Source organism: Muntiacus reevesi, chromosome 13, assembly GCF_963930625.1.
Source record: "Muntiacus reevesi chromosome 13, mMunRee1.1, whole genome shotgun sequence".
Classification (NCBI taxonomy): Eukaryota; Metazoa; Chordata; class Mammalia; order Artiodactyla; family Cervidae; genus Muntiacus; species Muntiacus reevesi.
This window is the reverse complement of record NC_089261.1, coordinates 65,041,183-65,047,182: the sequence shown is the minus strand read 5'-3', so window position 1 is coordinate 65,047,182 and position 6,000 is coordinate 65,041,183. Positions and strand designations below refer to the sequence as shown.

General features: G+C 43.5%; 1 protein-coding gene across 3 annotated transcripts in view; it reads left to right on the top strand.

Annotated features, from left to right (window-relative positions):
• The first annotated feature begins 271 nt into the window (after window positions 1–271).
• FBXW7 (F-box and WD repeat domain containing 7) overlaps window positions 272–6,000 on the top strand; it is a 216,192-nt gene continuing 210,463 nt past the window's right edge. For 2 of the 3 annotated variants that reach the window (XM_065903947.1, XM_065903945.1), the window contains exon 1: window positions 272–700. The gene's annotated coding sequence lies outside the window, so the exon portion shown is untranslated. The remainder of the gene's footprint in view (window positions 701–6,000) is intronic. The other variant, XM_065903946.1, reaches the window with a different exon arrangement.

Sequence of the window (6,000 nt, the reverse complement as noted above, 5' to 3'; positions counted from 1 at the left end):
TGCGGGAGCCGGGAGCGGGGGCGGCGCCGAGCGGAGCCGGCCGGGTCCCCCACCTCGCCGCCGCCTCGGCCACCCGCCCGGGGCCGTAGCATCTCGCCGCGGAGTGCATGAGCCGGGGCTCCACGCCGGGCAGACGCCCCCCGCCCGGGGGGGCGGGGACCCCGATGTGAAGCGGCGGCCGGGGCGGCGGGGACAGCGGGACCGGCGCCGCCGTCCTTCCCTTCCCTCCCCCGCCCCTCTGCCCCCTCGGGGGGGTCTCCGTTCTCGGCCCGTCGCCGGCCCCCCGGCTCCTCGGCAGGACTCCGGGAGGAGTTCTTAGAGCCCCCTCCCCGCCCCAGCCCCGAGGGCGGCGGGGCCGGGGGGGACCGGGGGGCCGGCCGCAGCCTCCGCCCAGAAGAAACTTTGTAAGACAAAAATCCGGAGCCTCCCAAACGGGACTGTCGGGGAGAAGTGGCCCGGGACGGGCAGAAGACCCAGCCTGAAGAGACCCAGGAAGAGGAAAGGAGGAGGTAAGCGGGGCCGCCGCCGCCGCCGCCTCTGCTCCGGCCGCGCGGAAGAGACCCGGGTGGCCGCCCGGCTTGGTGATCCCAGCCCCGCTTCTTACTCAGCGACGCGCCGGAGCTGCCGCGGCTGCCGCCTCGGTCCCGAAGAGGACAGGAAGCAGCCCGGTTTCTCAGCGCCGCCGGTTCTTCTCTAAAGTGTGAGTTCCCCGGGAAAGGGAGTGGCGGGGTGTGGGGGGGGGTTGTTTAGAAAGGGGGAGGATGCTGGGGCGTCCTCTGGAGTTGGGCCAGTGTTTTCCAGGAGTGTTGGGAGTGTGTAGATGAGAGGGGTACCTTAGTCCTCGCTGCCAGGAGAGGCATCCGGCAGCCCTGTGTTTTGTGACCTTTAGCGCTGGGTACGTGGGGTACACACAGGTTTCTCTTCGAGGAGTTCTGTCTTTCTTCAGAGTGAACACTTACACCTTTCTGGTCAGTAATTGGCAAAAGGAAATTGAGGAAGCCCGAGTCTATGTGCGCACAAAGGACATCTCTGTAATATCTCTTTTCCCGGTACACCGTGTGGGAAACTGCGCTGTAGTTTTTGGCCCTGGGCAACTCATTTGGGTTCCCAAGTGGGAACCTCTGACTCTGTGAACCCCTGAAAGTAAAACTTTTTTTTTGGTCAGTCTTCTTTGAGAGATTTCATTTCAGGAGCAACTGGTATAGGAGTTTTTTTTTACCTTCTCATTTCCTGGGTGTAATTCCTGTGTATCCGGAGGACACTAACAGATTGCAGTTACTCAGGAAATTCTGAGTTCTTATGAATCGCAACTGATTTGGGGGAGAGAATTTAGTACTTTAACCCGTTTATGAAAGCTACTAAATTTTTTCCTTAAGTGCTTTTTTTTTTTTTTTTTAGTAGCATATGTCCTACTTGATGACTTCAAGCTTTGCTTATTTACCTCATGTTTCTCTATACAGTGAGGAGAACCTTTTGATGTTTAATTCTTTGAAGAAGAATGTTCTTCCTCTTATTTTAAAAGTGAAATCTGTAAAATCTTTTATTTGTAATTTAGGTATCTCCTCCATGTGCCAAATTAAGGTGCAGGAAAGTAATTAACATTTCATATATTTGTACAGACCATAAGCATATGGTGGAATTCTATTTAACAGAACATAGGCAGTACTAAGAATTAGGGCCCCTGCAGACAGCTCTGTGAGCTCAGACTCTCTGAAGCCACTGCTGAGAGAAGCTTAGTGGGAATGAATGTAGAAACTTTGGGGGAATGCGGTTATCTATGCTCTTTTCATTCAGGATCTTGTTTAAAACTTTTTCAAAACACTTTTCATCCTGAATTGTTTCTCTTTTGAAGAAATGAATTCTACAAGTTTATTAGCCCCTGAACTATGTAACAGTTCGTTTATTTCTCCTAAACCTGTCTCAAGTTTCAAGACACATCCCAAATTTGTGTTTTGAGAATTGCTGCAACAAGTTGGAGTTTGTCTTTTCCTGGTTTTGTAGATGTTGATTGTTTCTCTTTACTATCATCTTTTCTGACTTTTTGTCTGTCTTAGAATAATTTTTTCCATCCTCATCATCACTTTGGCCTCCTCTGGAACTTCTGCAGGTGTTTTGTTTCTCTTTGTATGCCTTGTTCTTGTTATGCTTTTGTTAGAAGTCTTATATTCTCTTTTGAATAGATACTGACATCAAAATATTGAGCAGAGTATGTAATATTAGATGTGGAGTCAAAACCGAAGGTCTGTATATCTGTTATTTTGTGACCTTGAGGAAGTCATGTATTCCATACTTTACAAAGTTACGAGGAAGAGGAATCTAGTTTTGCATAGGCTCTTTTTGGTGGGGAGGAAAGGAGGACAGCAGCAAGCTAATTTGAGCGTAGATTATACTCCATCAAAGTTGTTTACAGCTTTAAGACTTGTACTGTTCCGACTATACATTGGTTAAAAATCATGGTATTGTTTTATTGCATATTTGAGCAGCAAAGAAACAGCAAAGTATTTGGGGGGCCTGCCTTTGAGATGCGTTTGTGTCTGGGTGGCAGAGGCAGTGAAACACAAACTGCACAGAATCACAGGAAAGGGGGAATGGACTAGTTTTCATCTGTGACTGCTGTGTTGGCTGCTGTTGGTACCAATTTCATTAGAGAAATACTGATGTTGGACCATACAAAACTTACTGGAGTATCTCAGTCAGGGGAAGGTGTTTTTTTGTTTTTGTTTTTGGAAGAAAAGAGCAAGTGGAGATAAAGTGTTTAGAACCCTTGAAACCTGGAGGGTGTGAGGGACAGATGTAATTAGGAAGTTAACTTATGGGAATACAGCGGGAATTTGTTGAGTAGACTTAGGGTCAGTTTGTGTGGAAACATGTTTACAGCCTGAAGAATGAATTGAGAGAAGTATTTTTTAGAGGGTAGTTTTAGACCATTGAGGATAAATTGTATTTTAGGCCAAGAGGCATTGTACCTGGATTAGGATTTTGGTGTTCTAGGGAACTAACATTTTTATACCACAGTTAACTGAAGGTCTATAACAGATGCAAGAGTGAAAAAGAAGATGCTCCCAACATGTTAGTATGGTACTAGTGGTTTCTTATGGAGAAGGAAATGGCAACCCACTCCAGTATTCTTGCCTGGAGAATCCCAGGGACAGGGGAGCCTGGTGGATTGTCGTCTGCGGGGTCGCACAGGGTCGGACACGACTGAAGCGACTTAGCAGCAGCAGCAGTGGTTTCTTAAAAAGAGTAATTAAAAAATGAGGCAGTGGACTTTGTTTTGGACATCAAATTTTAGGGTTAAACTTGGATACTGATTCAGTTTCAAAACAGTAAAATGATGAGTGATATGCTGAAAACTGGGAGTCATTATTAAGTACTATGGTTTCTCTATAGTGTTTATGGAGAGAATGAGCCAAAAAATGGGTACATTTACTTGGGAGGAGGAGAATTTGTTAAAGTTAGCAAAGATAGAGGAAGAACAAAGAATGGATGAGACTGAAAGTGAATGAGAGTTGAAATTGAAAAGGAAGGAATGACCTTTAAACATGGCCACCAGTTCAGTCTTAGGGCATATGATTATCTTTGAAATAGCTAACAAGCTTTTTATAGGCTATATCGGTCCTTTGAGATTAAGTTCAGAGGAATATATAAAATTTCAGTTTTAAGGAACTTGTAGAAGAAGGGACAGATCTGTTTCATCAAACTCATCTTTTTAAAAGTTTGCCTTTCCTTATTATCCTAAGTTTGGTCTTTAACATGACGAAGTGGGGCTAAAAATAGCTGGCAGAGAAGGCTATTTCCCTTGCTGCAGTTGGTGCGTGTCTTTGTGTCCCATACAATGGAGGGGATATCCCTGTGTTGGCACAGCATGCTGAAAATGCCTTAAAAACCTTTCTATTAAGAAACAAGCAAAAACCAATTTGCCACTTAAAAGAATTTAGACATCTTTGAAGCATTTATAGACAGTGGAAGACTGATCTTTAAAAAATTAAAAATATTTAAAATTTTTGTGGTGAAACTTGCATATAGGGTATTCTCTAACAAGGGCTTTCCAGGTGATGCAATAGTAGAGAATCCATCTGCCAGTGCAGGAGATGCAGTGTGATCCCTGGGTCAGGAAGATCCCTTGGAGAAGGAAATGGCAACGCATTCCAGTATTCTTGCTTGGGAAATGCCATGGACAGAGGAGCCTGGTGGGCTACAGTCTGTGGGGCCTCGTAAGAGTTGGACACGACTGACCAGAGCACAGTATCATCACCCTCTAACAAAGATTAAGGATTATGAGGTAGGAAATAGATATTTCACACTTTTCTGTAATCCTTAGTTTAAATTCACCTTCTTAGTAGCTTATTTGGCCTCTTCCTCAGAGCAGTAATTGAAATGGCCATAGCTATTTAGACAGGGAGCTAGATTGAAGGTGGTCTAGGACTTGGAATATATGCCATGTGTGCCTTCTCGTCTCACCCTCTATTTTCCACATTTTTTCTGCAGGTGAAATCATGTTTTGATGAACTTTAAAGGGCCTTTTTGGGTTGACTTGATCAACTAGTAAAGGCAGTGGGAAAGATGGGGCTCATAGTAGGGAATGATCACCTCGTGTGCTCTGCCTTAGCAACTTTGGGACTCGTTTGGGATGAATGAAAAAGTCGTGTGTGTGTGTGTTTAAACATTGGATGATCCCAAAGCCCACATGTAGTTAGCAGCCGCCCAGTTCGTGTACTTGAAGGTGGTGCTTGGAGAAATCTTGTGTTTCTTCCAGCATCTCATTGTGCAGAGGAGGGGTTGGCAAACTTTTTTCTTTGTGAAGGGCCAATTAGTAAATAGTTTAGATTTTGGGAACCATATGGTCTCTGTTGCAAAGATTCAGTTCTGTTGAAGTGTGAACGCAGCCACAGACAATATGTTAAGTGAATGTGTGTGACTGTGTTCTAATAAAGCCGTATACATAAAAACAAAGTGGACTGGGTTTGACTGGTAGTTGACAGATCCCTGGTATAAAACACTGCCAGGTCCACTCACATGCAGTGTGAGCTTCCTTCCACTGCAAAGCTGGGGCTGGCTATTTTAGCTGGTCTCTGTTTTCTAAATGAGATGTATTTCTTGGAGGGTGTCTTAAAATGATTCTGCACAGTCTTCTGTTCAAAGGTCCTTTTGCCTCCACAGTGATGAAAAACTATGGACTGAGGAGCAGAGGCAATGCCATCTGTAAAGAGATGCAGCTAAAAAGTAGGGACTGCTTGGATTTGTCTTTCAAAGATATCATAGCATATAAGATACCATATGGTGATATATTGGCTGTGTATCAGGGCCAGAAGCATCTCTGAAGTATCTTTGAAGAAACTTGTGAGTATAATTTTGAAAGGTTCTGAAAATAAGCTGTAGAGCATTTACTTTAGATGTAAAATTAGAATTGTTCATGGTTTGTTTGAATCAGGTGAAAGTACTAGTCAAACCTTAAGATCATTAAAGTTTGACCCTTCTGTTTCTTAAAGCTTTGGTGATCTTTTGCAGTGTCCATCAGTGGGTAGAATTACTGATTCCACAATTTTTGTTAATTTCAAGTTAATACTTGAAAATACTTGATTTTAACAGATCACTTACGTCATTTAATTGTGTACTTTAAAAAGTTTTGCTGTGTTCTTAAGGGTAAATGTAACATGGTTTAATAGATTCACCCAACAAATAAATCTCAAATGTGTTGTTTAGAAAGGACAGTTCATTTTGTTCAATGTTACATCATAGCTAATATCAAAACTTTTGTTTAATTTGTTAATATTGGATGGTGCTATATTTTTACCCTGGTTTCATAGGACTTATTTATCTCAGGCAGGGGAAGGGATTATTCTTGCAGTAGTGACCACTGTTTAGTTTCAAACCTGCTTTTACTTTACATAATGTTTCTACATATAATTGATAACTTCAGTTCCTCTTCCTTTAAAAAAAGGAGTCTGACAATTTTACATAGCCTGACAGTTTCAGTATACCTTTTAGAAAGAAGGTCAC